Below are 14,113 nucleotides of genomic sequence, written 5' to 3'. Positions count from 1 at the left end.
TGCATTCCGGGAGTACGGTGAAGTGAAAGAAGTTATCAGTGACAAGTGGAGAGACGAAGACTTCAAAAAAGTTGAGTCAACCACAAGATTCGTTCGGCTATTACTTAAAGAAGGCGTTACTACGGATCGCATACCCCACCAGATGCGTCTCGGGAGCGGCATGGCACTGGTGGTCGTGCCAGGAAGAGCGCCGCTGTGCCTGCGTTGCCGGAACGCGGGACACATTCGTCGCGACTGCAGGGAACCCAGGTCCGCTGGTTGTCACGCTTTTGCGCATGAGCAGGCGGACTGTACTCGTTCCTATGCCAATGCAGCAAGTCGAGCAACAAATGCCGACCACAGTGAATTGCTCAAGGATGAAGAGGAAGCAGAGAGGGCTGCGGCGTCGAAGGCGGGAGTGGAGGCGTCTCATGCAGTGGCGACCAGCGAGAGAAAGATGGAGACACCTAACCAAGACACAGATGAAAATACGGATATGGGCACTCCAACGCAACGGCGTTCGACTCAAATGGAAACCTAGTACAAGGCTGCACCAGTCCTCGGGTCCGACGCTACTTCGAACATGGATACAGTTGAAACTGCGCCAGTAAAGCGACGCCTGAATGAGAGAGACGCGGCCTCCCAGCAGTGTCTGACCCAGGAAGATCAAGGGCAGTGGCGAGTGGCTGGCTCCAAAAAGTCTCGGGGTGCTGGCCGCCTGCGTTCGTCGTCGCTTTCACGCGGCGGCGACGGGACGACGCCATGAGCGTCGGCCAGACAGTGGGTTAGGTGTTGGTGAGGTAAGCGTGTTTCGCTCGGCTTTCTCTCATCATGATGGCGACGATTATATTGGCAACGCTAAATGTACATGGGCTTTCTGCCAAACGGCGGCAAAACCACCTTTACCGCCTGATTATAGAACAAGATATAGACATCGTCGCTGTACAGGAAACTAAAGTAGAGAGTGAAGAGCACGCTGAGCGAATGATGCAGCCTTTCACGAGACTGTTTGATGTGTGCGTTTGTCACGCAGTAGGTACATCTGCAGGGTGCCTCTTGTTAATTCGGCAGAGCCTCAATGCGAAAGTGGAGTCTGTAACTACCTGCGAAGCGGGCCGTTTTATTATATGTGATTTATCCTTACCAAGAGAAAAATGGAGAGTAATCTGTGTGTACGCACCCACTGTGATTAAAGATCGAAAGAAGTTTTTTGAAAAACTTGATGTGTATTTGAAATGTGAACGTAAACTAATTTTGGCCGGAGATTTCAACTGCGTTTGTTCGAGTATAGTTAAATCAAGTTCAATGCCATACAGAGATTCAAGCACTGCCGTTCTACTCGATATGGTGGTGAAAGCTCAGCTAGAGGACGTGGGTGAATGTCTTTGCAGTGGAAAAGGAGTTACGTTTACCCACTTTCAGTGTTCAAGCCATGCTAGACTTTACAGAGTATATGTGTTCTGCGAAATCATTCCTTCGTGCCATGATTACAGAGTTACACCTGTTGCGTTCAGTGATCATTGTTTGGTTTCGTTCTGAGTGGGTAAACATAAAAGGAATAACAAACGTTTTTGTTGGGGCCTCTGGAAATTTAGTGTAAAGTTATTAAGGATGAAGAGTTTAATCGGATTTTTCTAGAGGGCATAGAAGACTTAGCGAATAGAACACTTGAATCCTGGGGACATAAGTGGGAAATATTTAAACTGACCATTAAACTGGAAGCACTTGAGAGAGCCAGTATCCTGAGACATGCTGAAAAAGAACTTGAAGTGCGCTTGCGTGAAAACTTGCAACAGTTAGTAGCGGATGAATGTACTTAGGCCGGAATATTTTCAGAGGAGATAAACATAGCTAAACAGAAGCTAGAGTTGATAGACCAAGAACGTTATCGTATAGCATTGATTCGAGCTCGAGCAGGAAACTTGGTAGCGGGAGAAATGCCAACAAAACGAGCCCTTGGAGATGAGCAGAGACATGCTTGTAAAAATAAAATAAGAGGAATAGAATATAAAGGAACAAGGTGCCATACGAAAGAAGCAATATTCGGTGCGTTTTTCGAATATTACAAAGAGTTATTCACACCAACCAGTGTACACGCAGAACGTTTCAATAGCGATTTCATTTCATTATTGCCAAGACTTGATGATGAAAGAAAGGGAATTTTTGAATTGTCTATAACAGAGGGAGAAGTTGAAAAAGCAATTGATAAGTTAAACAATGGTAAGTCTCCAGGACCAGATGGCCTGAGTGCTGTAGTTTACAAGGAATTCAAACACGTAGTTTCACCTATTTTGAGGGAGGTATTGAACGAGGCTTTTAAGTGTAAAGAACTTCCACCATCGTTTTTGTCAGCCCACATGGTCTTAATACCTAAAACAGAAGATCCTGCGAAGTTAAGAAGTGCTACTGCATATAGACCAATCAGCATAACTAATGTTGACTTTAAAATATTGATGAAAATATTGGCCAGAAGACTCCAGACAGTTATGACAAAACTGATTGGGTCCCACCAAACTTGTGGCATAAAGGGAAGAAAAATAATGACCATTATAAACATAGCACGATCAATCCTAGAAAGTTGTGGCGCTATGCATCTCAATGTTGCCATGCTTCAAATTGACCTCGAAAAGGCATTTGATTGCGTGCCGCACGATTTGCTCCTTTCATTACTTGAGCACATTAACGTGGGCAGTTTGATTAGCGACGGAGTGCGCATGGCTTACACTGGATGCACGACAAGATTGGTAATAAATAAAACTGCGGGTGAGCGTATACCTGTGCTGCGGTCAGTGTGTTAGGGGTGTCCACTATCACCCCTGCTTTTTGCTATTTTTATTGAACCTTTCTGTTTAAGTGTAATTAATAACACTGCAATTAGTGGCATTAAATTACATGAAGCTGAGGTTAGCCTCCTTGCATACGCAGACGACATTGCAGTTTTCTGTACAAATTATGAGAGTATAATGCATGCTGTAAATGTCGTGAAAACTTTCTGCCAGGTGAGTGGTAGTGCCATGAACTGGGATAAGTGCCTTGGCTTCTGGCATGAGGAATGGGATTTCACGCCAAGAGTATTTCTAAACATTAAATGGCAGGAAACACCAGTGAAGTATTTAGGAGTGCCGCTGGAGTTCTATCACGACAGTGAACCGTATTGGAAAAAAGAAGCACAGGCATTGCGTAATGATGTAGAAAAAGGGAAAGGTTGGGGTATTTCGATATTCGCACGAGCCACAACCTGCAACTTGTTTCTGGTGAGCAAGCTATGGTACGTTATGCAGGCTTTGCACTGCAGTAGAATAAGTGTACAGAAAATACACCGAGTATTTGCAATTTTCATATAGAGCTCTGTATGGGAAAGATCAACCAGCAAAAACCTCTTCAGAAAAGTTAGAGATGGCGGGCTTCGATTAGTTCATTTGTACGTAAGACAACTTGTCAATCGTTTCCTTTTTCTGCGTGATGTAAATGACCCCTTTTTGAGAACCTTTATACAACTAAGGTTATCTAGAGTGCTGCCGGGATTTCTCGTATCATCATAATTGTGCAAGGACCAATACAAGGGTATTTAAAGGAAGTTATTTTGTCTTTCCACTTTTTGTCAGTGAGATTTTCGTTAGAGTATCTGGCTGAAGTACCACCAAAAAATTGTATAAAGACCTTGTCGATGTTTTACTGCCTGTACCATTGTACCACCAGCTATATTGTGCAGGCCCAGGACAGGATGTTCTGAAACGTGTTAAAAGAATGCTTGTAGTGCAAGGGGTCAAAACGTTTTTTTTAATTACATACTGGTACTTTACCAGTTGAAACGTGGTTGCTGGTAAAAGAATATTCGTGCCATGGAGCACAAGTTGCCACTTGTGTAAAAAACCGGAAACAATTGAACACTTGTTTATAGATTGCTGGAGCGGAAATTTTTTCTAGAACATACTGCAAAGAACCTTGAAAAAAGAATTACCGTTTAGTCCACATGGCATCCGTTTTCTTTCGGTTAAAAACGAGGAAGGTGTACCTTATGTTCTCATCATGCTGCTGGGCCTGCACAGTATATGAAAAACCCAATGTGCCTTTGAAAACGCGGATGTAGAAGTGCTAGCTGTGCGCCAATATTTTTGAAAATCGGTGTGCCATTTTCTTGAAATGCTGAAAAGCCAAGACAATGTGCCAGACTGAATTGGGTCCATTGAGCGATTGTTGCGACTGCCCAAGTATTGATTAATAGTCATCCAAGAGCTGACGGTACCTCAATGAATTCTGTTGGTGTATTTTGTGACGCACTTGAATTTGCACCAATATGCAAATATGTAAAATGTGAACAGTCATGATATGCAAGACAATAAAGAAGAAAAAAGCGCCGTGGCTTAGTTGGTTAAAGCGACTGTCTAGTAAACAGGAGATCATGAGTTTGAATCTCCGGTGCCTCGAGAGTCAAGACAAACGTCTCTCTATTTTTTTGTTTTAGAAGTATAATTTAAAATACTTCTATTGGTGTCACTGCCTGAAAAAGACGCTGCACAGGTGCTGATGCTTAGTTGGTTAATGCGCCTGTCTGGTAAACAGGAAATCGTGAGTTCGAATCTCACTGGTGCCTCGAGAGTCAAGACTAAAGTCTCTCTATTTTTTGTTTTAAAAGCATGGTTGAAAATACTTTGAATGGTGTAACTGCCTGAACACGACGCTGCGCCGGCGCCGTGGCTTAGTTGGTTAAAGCGCTTGTCACAGGAGATCTTGAGTTCGAATCTCACCAGTGCCTCGGGAGTCAAGACCAACGTTTTTGAAATATAGTTCAAAATACTTCTAATGGTGTCGCAGCCTGAACATGACGAAAGCCCGGCGCCATGGCTTAGTTGGTCAAAGCGCCTGTCTAGTAAACGGGGGATCATGAGTTCGAATTTCACCAGTGCCTCGGGAGTCGAGACTTTCTATTTATGTGTTTCTTGAATGCAGTTCGAAATACTTTAATGGTGTGACTGCCTAAACATGACGGCACGCCTGCGCCGTGACTTAGATGGTTAAAGCGCCTGTAACAGGAGATCATGACTTCGAAACTCACTGGCGCCGCGAGAGTGAAGACTTTCTATTTTTTGTTTCCTAAATGCAGTTTGAAATACTTCTAAAGGTGTCACTGCCTGAACATGACGGAACACCGGCGCCGTGGTTTAGTTGGTTAAAGCGCTTGTCACAGGAGATCATGACTTCGAAACTCACCGGTGCCGCGATAGTCAAGACTCTTTTTTTTGTTTCTTAAATGCAGTTCGAAATACTTTAATGGTGTCACTGCCTGAACATGACGGCACGCCGGCGCCGTGGCTTAGTTGGTTAAAGCACTTGTCACAGGAGATCATGAGTTCGAAACTCACCGGTACCACGAGAGTCATGGCTTTCTATTTTTTCTTAATTACAATTCGAAATACTTCTAAAGGTGTCACTGCTTGAACATGACGGCACGCCAGCGCCGTGGTTTAGTTGATTGAAGCACTTGTCACAAGAGATCATGAGTTCGAAACTCACCGGCGCCGCGAGAGTCAAGACTTTCTATTTTTGTGTTTGTTAAATGCAGTTCGAAATACTTTAATAGTGACACTGCCTGAACATGACGGCACGCCGGCGCCGTGGTTTAGTTGGTTAAAGCGCTTGTCACAGGAGATCATGACTTCGAAACTCATCGGTGCCGCGAGAGTCAAGACTTTCTATTTTTGTGTTTGTTAAATGCAGTTCGAAATACTTTAATGGTGTTACTGCCTGAACATTATGGCACGCCGGCGCCGTGGCTTAGTTGGTTAAGGCACTTGTCACAGGATTTCATGAGTTCGAAACTCACCGGTGCCGCGAGAGTCAAGACTTTCTATTTTTGTGTTTGTTAAATGCAGTTCGAAATACTTTAATGGTGTTACTGCCTGAACAATATGGCACGCCGGCGCCGTGGCTTAGTTGGTTAAAGCACTTGTCACAGGATTTCATGAGTTCGAAACTCACCGGTGCCGCGAGAGTCAAGACTTTCTATTTTTGTGTTTGTTAAATGCAGTTCGAAATACTTTAATGGTGTTACTGCCTGAACATTATGGCACGCCGGCGCCATGGCTTAGTTGGTTAAAGCACTTGTCACAGGATTTCATGAGTTCGAAACTCACCGGTGCCGCGAGAGTCAAGACTTTCTATTTTTTTTGTTTCTTAAATGCAGTTCGAAATACTTTAATGGTGTCACTGCCTGAACATTATGGCACGCCGGCGCCGTGGCTTAGTTGGTTAAAGCACTTGTCACAGGAGATCATGAGTTCGAAACTCACCGGTGCCGCAAGAGTCAAGACTTTCTATTTTTTTGTTTCTTAAATGCAGTTCGAAATACTTTATAGGTGTCACTGCCTGAACATGACGGCACGCCGGCGCCGTGGCTTAGTTGATTAGAGCACTTGTCACAGGAGATCGTGAGTTCGAAACTCAACGGTGCCGCGAGAGTCAAGACTTTCTATTTTTTTGTTTCTTACGTGCAGTTCGAAATACTTTAATGGTGTCACTGCCTGAACATGACGGCACGCCGGCGCCGTGGCTTAGTTAATTAAAGCACTTGTCACAGGAGATCGTGAGTTCGAAACTCAACGGTGCCGCGAGAGTCGAGACTTTCTATTTTTTTTGTTTCCTAAATGCAGTTCGAAATAATTTAATGGTGTGACTGCCTGAACATGACGGCACGCCGGTGCCGTGGCTTAGTTGATTAAAGCACTTGTCACAGGAGATCGTGAGTTCGAAATTCAACGGTGCCGCGAGAGCCAAGACTTTCTATTTTTTGTTTCTTAAATGCAGTTCGAATTACTTAAATGGTGTCACTGCCTGAACATGACGGCCCGCCGGCGCCGTAGCTTAGTTAATTAAAGCACTTGTCACAGGAGATCGTGAGTTCGAAACTCAACAGTGCCGCGAGAGTCAAGACTTTCTATTTTTTTGTTTCTTAAATGCAGTTTGAAATACTTTAATGATGTCACTGCCTGAACATGACGGCACGACGGCGCCGTGGCATAGTTAATTAAAGCACTTGTCACAGGAGATCGTGAGTTCGAAACTCACTGGTGCCGCGAGAGTCAAGTCTTTCTATTTTTTTCTTGAATGCAGTTCGAAATACTTTAATGGTGTCACTGCCTGAACATGACGGCACGCCGGCGCCGTGGCTTACTTGATTAAAGCACTTGTCACAGGAGATCATGAGTTCAAAACTGACCGGTGCCGCGAGAGTCAAGACTTTCTATTTTTTTGTTTCTTAAATGCAGTTCGAAATACTTTAATGGTGTCACTGCCTGAAAATGACGGTACGCCGGCGCCGTGGCTTAGTTGAATAAAGCACTTTTCACAGGAGATCATGAGTTCGAAACTCACCGGTGCCGAGAGAGTCAAGACTTTCTATTTTTTGTTTCTTAAATACAGTTCGAAATACTTCTAAATGTGTCACTGCCTGAACAAGACGGCACGCTGGCGCTGTGGCTCACTTGATTAAAGCACTTGTCACAGGAGATCGTGAGTTCGAAACTCACCGGTGCCGCGAGAGTCAAGACTTTCTGTTTTTTTGTTTCTTAAATGCAGTTCGAAATACTTTAATGGTGTCACTGCCTGAACATGACGGCATGCCGGCGCCGTGAATTAGTTTATTAAAGCACTTGTCACAGGAGATCATGAGTTCGAAACTCACCGGTGCCGCGAGAGTCAAGACTTTCTATTTTTTGTTTCTTAAGTGCAGTTCGAAATACTTTAATGGTGTCACTGCCTGAACATGACGGCACGCCGGCGCCGTGGCTTAGTTGATTAAAGCACTTGTCACAGGAGATCGTGCGTTCGAAACTCAACGGTGCCGCGAGAGTAAAGACTTTCTATTTTTTTGTTTCTTAAGTGCAGTTCGAAATACTTTAATGGTGTCACTGCCTGAACATGACGGCACGCCGGCGCCGTGCCTTAGTTGAATAAAGCACTTGTCACAGGAGATCATGAGTTCGAAACTCACCAGTGCCGCGAGAGTCAAGACTTTCTAATTTTTTGTTTCTTAAATGCAGTTCGAAATACTTTAATGGTGTTACTGCCTGAACATGACGGCACGCCGGCGCCGTGGCTTAGTTAATTAAAGCACTTGTCACAGGAGATCGTGAGTTCGAAACTCAACGGTGCCGCGAGAGTCAAGACTTTCTGTTTTTTTGTTTCTTGAATGCAGTTCGAAATACTTTAATGGTGTGACTGCGTGAACATGACGGCACGCCGGCTCCGTGGCTTAGATGAATGAAGCACTTGTCACAGGAGATCGTGAGTTAGAAACTCAACGGTGCCGCGAGAGTCAAGACTTTCTATTTTTTTGTTTCTTAAATGCAGTTCGAATTACTTAAATGGTGTCACTGCCTGAACATGACGGCACGCCGGCGCCGTGGCTTAGTTAATTAAAGCACTTGTCACAGAAGATCGTGAGTTCGAAACTCACCGGGGCCGCGAGAGTCAAGACTTTCTATTTTTTCGTTTCTTAAATGCAGTTCGAAATACTTTAATGATGTCACTGCCTGAACATGACGGCACGCCGGCGCCGTGGCTTAGTTAATTAAAGCACTTGTCACAGGAGATCGTGAGTTCGAAACTCACCGGTGCCGCGAGAGTCAAGTCTTTCTATTTTTTGTTTCTTATATGCAGTTCGAAATACTTTAATGGTGTCACTGCCTGAACATGACGGCACGCCGGCGCCGTGGCTTAGTTGATTAAAGCACTTGTCCCAGGAGATCATGAGTTCGAAACTCACCGGTGCCGCGAGAGTCAAGACTTTCTATTTTTTTGTTTCTTAAATACAGTTCGAAATACTTCTGATGGTGTCACTACCTGAACAGGAAGGCACGCCGGTGCCGTGGCTTACTTGATTAAAGCACCTGTCACAGGCGATCGTGAGTTCGAAACTCACCGGTGACGCGAGAGTCATGACTTTCTATTTTTTTTTCCTAATTACAGTTCGAAATACTTCTAAAGGTGTCACTGCCTGAACATGACGGCACGCCAGCGCCGTGGTTTAGTTGATTGAAGCACTTGTCACAGGAGATCATGAGTTCGAAACTCACCGGCGCCGCGAGAGTCAAGACTTTCTATTTTTGTATTTGTTAAATGCAGTTCGAAATACTTTAATAGTGTCACTGCCTGAACATGACGGCACGCCGGCGCCGTGGTTTAGTTGGTTAAAGCGGTTGTCACAGGAGATCATGACTTCGAAACTCACCGGTGCCGCGAGAGTCAAGACTTTCTATTTTTGTGTTTGTTAAATGCAGTTCGAAATACTTTAATGGTGTTACTGCCTGAACATTATGGCACGCCGGCGCCGTGGCTTAGTTGGTTAAAGCACTTGTCACAGGAGATAATGAGTTCGAAACTCACCGGTTCCGCGAGAGTCAAGACTTTCTATTTTTTTGTTTCTTAAATGCAGTTCGAAATACTTTAATGGTGTCACTGCCTGAACATGACGGCACGCCGGCGCCGTGGCTTAGTTGATTAAAGCACTTGTCACAGGAGATCGTGAGTTCGAAACTCAACGTTGCCACGAGAGTCAAGACTTTCTATTTTTTTGTTTCTTAAGTGCAGTTCGAAATACTTTAATGGTGTCACTGCCTGAACATGACGGCACGCCGGCGCCGTGGCTTAGTTGATTAAAGCGCTTGTCACAGGAGATCATGAGTTCGAAACTCACCGGTGCCGCGAGAGTCATGACTTTCTATTTTTTTTTCTTAATTACAGTTCGAAATACTTCTAAAGCTGTCACTGCCTGAACATGACGGCACGCCGGCGCCGTGGTTTAGTTGGTTAAAGCGCTTGTCACAGGAGATCATGACTTCGAAACTCACCGGTGCCGCGAGAGTCAAGACTTTCTATTTTTGTGTTTGTTAAATGCAGTTCGAAATTCTTTAATGGTGTTACTGCCTGAACTATATGGCACGCCGGCGCCGTGGCTTAGTTAATTAAAGCACTTGTCACAGGAGATCATGAGTTCGAAACTCACCGGCGCCGCGAGAGTCAAGACTTTCTATTTTTGTATTTGTTAAATGCAGTTCGAAATACTTTTATAGTGTCACTGCCTGAACATGACGGCACGCCGGCGCCGTGGTTTAGTTGGTTAAAGCGCTTGTCACAGGAGCACATGACATCAAAACTCACCGGTGCCGCGAGAGTCAAGACTTTCTATTTTTGTGTTTGTTAAATGCAGTTCGAAATACTTTAATGGTGTTACTGCCTGAACATTATGGCACGCCGGCGCCGTGGCTTAGTTGGTTAAAGCACTTGTCACAGGAGATAATGAGTTCGAAACTCACCGGTTCCGCGAGAGTCAAGACTTTCTATTTTTTGTTTCTTAAATGCAGTTCGAAATACTTTAATGGTGTCACTGCCTGAACATGACGGCACGCCGGCGCCGTGGCTTAGTTGATTAAAGCACTTGTCACAGGAGATCGTGAGTTCGAAACTCAACGGTGCCACGAGAGTCAAGACTTTCTATTTTTTTGTTTCTTAAGTGCAGTTCGAAATACTTTAATGGTGTCACTGCCTGAACATGACGGCACGCCGGCGCCGTGGCTTAGTTGATTAAAGCGCTTGTCACAGGAGATCATGAGTTCGAAACTCACCGGTGCCGCGAGAGTCAGGACTTTCTATTTTTTTTGTTTCTTAAATGCAGTTCAAAATACTTTAATGGTGTCACTGTCTGAACATGACGGCACGCCGGCGCCGTGGCTAGGTAATTAAAACACTTGTCACAGGAGATCGTGAGTTCGAAACTCAACGGTGCCGCGAGAGTCAAGACTTTCTATTTTTTTGTTTCTTAAATGCAGTTCGAAATACATTAATGGTGTGACTGCCTGAACATGACAGCACGCCGGCGCCGTGGCTTAGTTGATTAAAACGCTTGTCACAGGAGATCGTGAGTTCGAAACTCAACGCTGCCGCGAGAGTCAAGACTTTCTATTTTTTTGTTTCTTAAGTGCAGTTCGAAATACTTTAATGGTGTCACTGCCTGAACATGACGGCACGCCGGCGCCGTGGCTTAGTTGATTAAAGCGCTTGTCACAGGAGATCATGAGTTCGAAACTCACCGGTGCCGCGAGAGTCAGGACTTTCTATTTTTTTTTTGTTTCTTAAATGCAGTTCAAAATACTTTAATGGTGTCACTGTCTGAACATGACGGCACGCCGGCGCCGTGGCTAGGTAATTAAAACACTTGTCACAGGAGATCATGAGTTCGAAACTCTCCGGTGCCGCGAGAGTGAAGACTTTCTATTTTTTTGTTTCCTAAATGCAGTTCGAAATACTTCTAATGGTGTCACTGCCTGAACATGACGGCACCCCGGTGCCGTGGCTTACTTGATTAAAGCACTTGTCACAGGAGATCGTGAGTTCGAAACTCACCGGTGCCGCGAGAGTCAAGACTTTCTATTTTTTTGTTTCTTAAATGCAGTTCGAAATACTTTAATGGTGTCACTGCCTGAACATGGCGGCACGCCGGTGCCGTGGCTTAGTTGATTAAAGCACTTGTCACAGGAGATCATGAGTTCGAAACTCACCGGTGCCGCGAGAGTCATGACTTTCTATTTTTTTTTTCTTAATTACAGTTCGAAATACTTCTAAAGGTGTCACTGCCTGAACATGACGGCACGCCGGCGCCGTGGTTTAGTTGGTTAAAGCGCTTGTCACAGGAGATCATGACTTCGAAACTCACCGGTGCCGCGAGAGTCAAGACTTTCTATTTTTGTGTTTGTTAAATGCAGTTCGAAATTCTTTAATGGTGTTACTGCCTGAACTATATGGCACGCTGGCGCCGTGGCTTAGTTGGTTAAAGCACTTGTCACAGGAGATCATAAGTTCGAAACTCACCGGTGCCGCGAGAGTCAGGACTTTCTTTTTTTTTCTTAAATGCAGTTCGAAATACTTTAATGGTGTCACTGCCTGAACATGACGGCACGCCGGCGCCGTGGCTTACTTGATTAAAGCACTTGACCCAGGAGACCTTGAGTTCGAAACTCACCGGTGCCGCGAAAGTCAAGACTTTCTATTTTTTTTGTTTCTTAAATGCAGTTCGAATTACTTAAATGGTGTCACTGCCTGAACATGACGGCAAGCCGGCGCCGTGGCTTAGTTAATTAAAGCACTAGTCACTGGAGATCGTGAGTTGCAAACTCACCGGTGCCGCGAGAGTCAAGACTTTCTATTTTTTTTTCTTAAATGCAGTTCGAAATACATTAATGATGTCACTGCCTGAACATGACGGCACGCCGGCGCCGTGGCTTACTTGATTAAAGCACTTGACCCAGGAGATCTTGAGTTCGAAACTCACCGGTGCCGCGAAAGTCAAGACTTTCTATTTTTTGTTTCTTAAATGCAGTTCGAATTACTTTAATGGTGTGACTGCCTGAACATGACGGCACGCCGGCGCCGTGGCTTAGGTAATTAAAGCACTTGTCACAGGAGATAGTAAGTTCGAAACTCACCGGTGCCGCGAGAGTCAAGACTTTCTATTTTTTTTTCTTAAATGCAGTTCGAAATACATTAATGATGTCACTGCCTGAACATGACGGCACGCCGGCGCCGTGGCTTACTTGATTAAAGCACTTGACCCAGGAGATCTTGAGTTCGAAACTCACCGGTGCCGCGAAAGTCAAGACTTTCTATTTTTTGTTTCTTAAATGCAGTTCGAATTACTTTAATGGTGTGACTGCCTGAACATGACGGCACGCCGGCGCCGTGGCTTAGTTGATTAAAACACTTGTCACTGGAGATCTTGAGTTCGAAACTCACCGGTGCCGCGAGAGTCAGGACTTTCTATTTTTTTGTTTCTTAAATGCAGTTCAAAATACTTTAATGGTGTCACTGTCTGAAGATGACGGCACGCCGGCGCCGTGGCTAGGTAATTAAAGCACTTGTCACAGGAGATCGTGAGTTCGAAACTCAACGGTGCCGCGAGAGTCAAGACTTTCTATTTTTTGTTTCTAAAATGCAGTTCGAAATACATTAATGGTGTGACTGCCTGAACATGACGGCACGCCGGCGCCGTGGCTTAGTTGATTAAAACACTTGTCACAGGAGATCGTGAGTTCGAAACTCAACGCTGCCGCGAGAGTCAAGACTGTCTATTTTTTTGTTTCTTAAATGCAGTTCGAATTACTTAAATGGTGTCACTGCCTGAACATGACGGCAAGCCGGCGCCGTGGCTTAGTTAATTAAAGCACTTGTCACTGCAGATCGTGAGTTGCAAACTCACCAGTGCCGCGAGAGTCAAGACTTTCTATTTTTTTGTTTCTTAAATGCAGTTCGAAATACTTTAATGGTGTGACTGCCTGAACATGACGGCACGCCGACGCCCTGGCTTAGTTGATTAAAGCACTTGTCACAGGAGATCGTGAGTTAGAAATTCAACGGTGCCGCGAGAGCCAAGACTTCTATTTTTTGTTTCTTAAATGCAGTTCGAATTACCTAAATGGTGTCACTGCCTGAACATGACGGCACGCCGGCGCCGTGGCTTACTTGATTAAAGCAGTTGTCCCAGGAGATCTTGAGTTCGAAACTCACCGGTGCCGCGAAAGTCAAGACTTTCTATTTTTTTGTTTCTTAAATACAGTTCGAAATACTTCTAATGGTGTCACTGCCTGAACAGGAAGACACGCCGGCGCCGTGGCTTACTTGATTAAAGCACCTGTCACAGGAGATCGTGAGTTCGAAACTCACCGGTGCCGCGAGAGTCAAGACTTTCTATTTTTTTGTTTTTTAAATGCAGTTCGAAATACTTTAATGGTGTCACTGCCTGAACATGACGGCACGCCGGCGCCGTGGCTTAGTTGATTAAAGCACTTGTCACAGGAGATCATGAGTTCGAAACTCACCGGTGCCGCGAGATTCAACACTTTCTATTTTTTTGTTTCTTAAATACAGTTTGAAATACTTCTAATGGTGTCACTGCCTGGACAAGACGACACGCTGGTGCTGTGGCTCACTTGATTAAAGCACTTGTCACAGGAGATCGTGAGTTCGAAACTCACCGGTGCCGCGAGAGTCAAGACTTTCTATTTTTTTGTTTCTTAAATGCAGTTCGAAATACTTTAATGGTGTCACTGCCTGAACATGACGGCACGACGGCGCCGTGAATTAG

Source organism: Rhipicephalus microplus, unplaced genomic scaffold, assembly GCF_043290135.1.
Source record: "Rhipicephalus microplus isolate Deutch F79 unplaced genomic scaffold, USDA_Rmic scaffold_62, whole genome shotgun sequence".
NCBI lineage: Eukaryota > Metazoa > Arthropoda > Arachnida > Ixodida > Ixodidae > Rhipicephalus > Rhipicephalus microplus.
Note: the sequence above shows the minus strand (reverse complement) of the source record.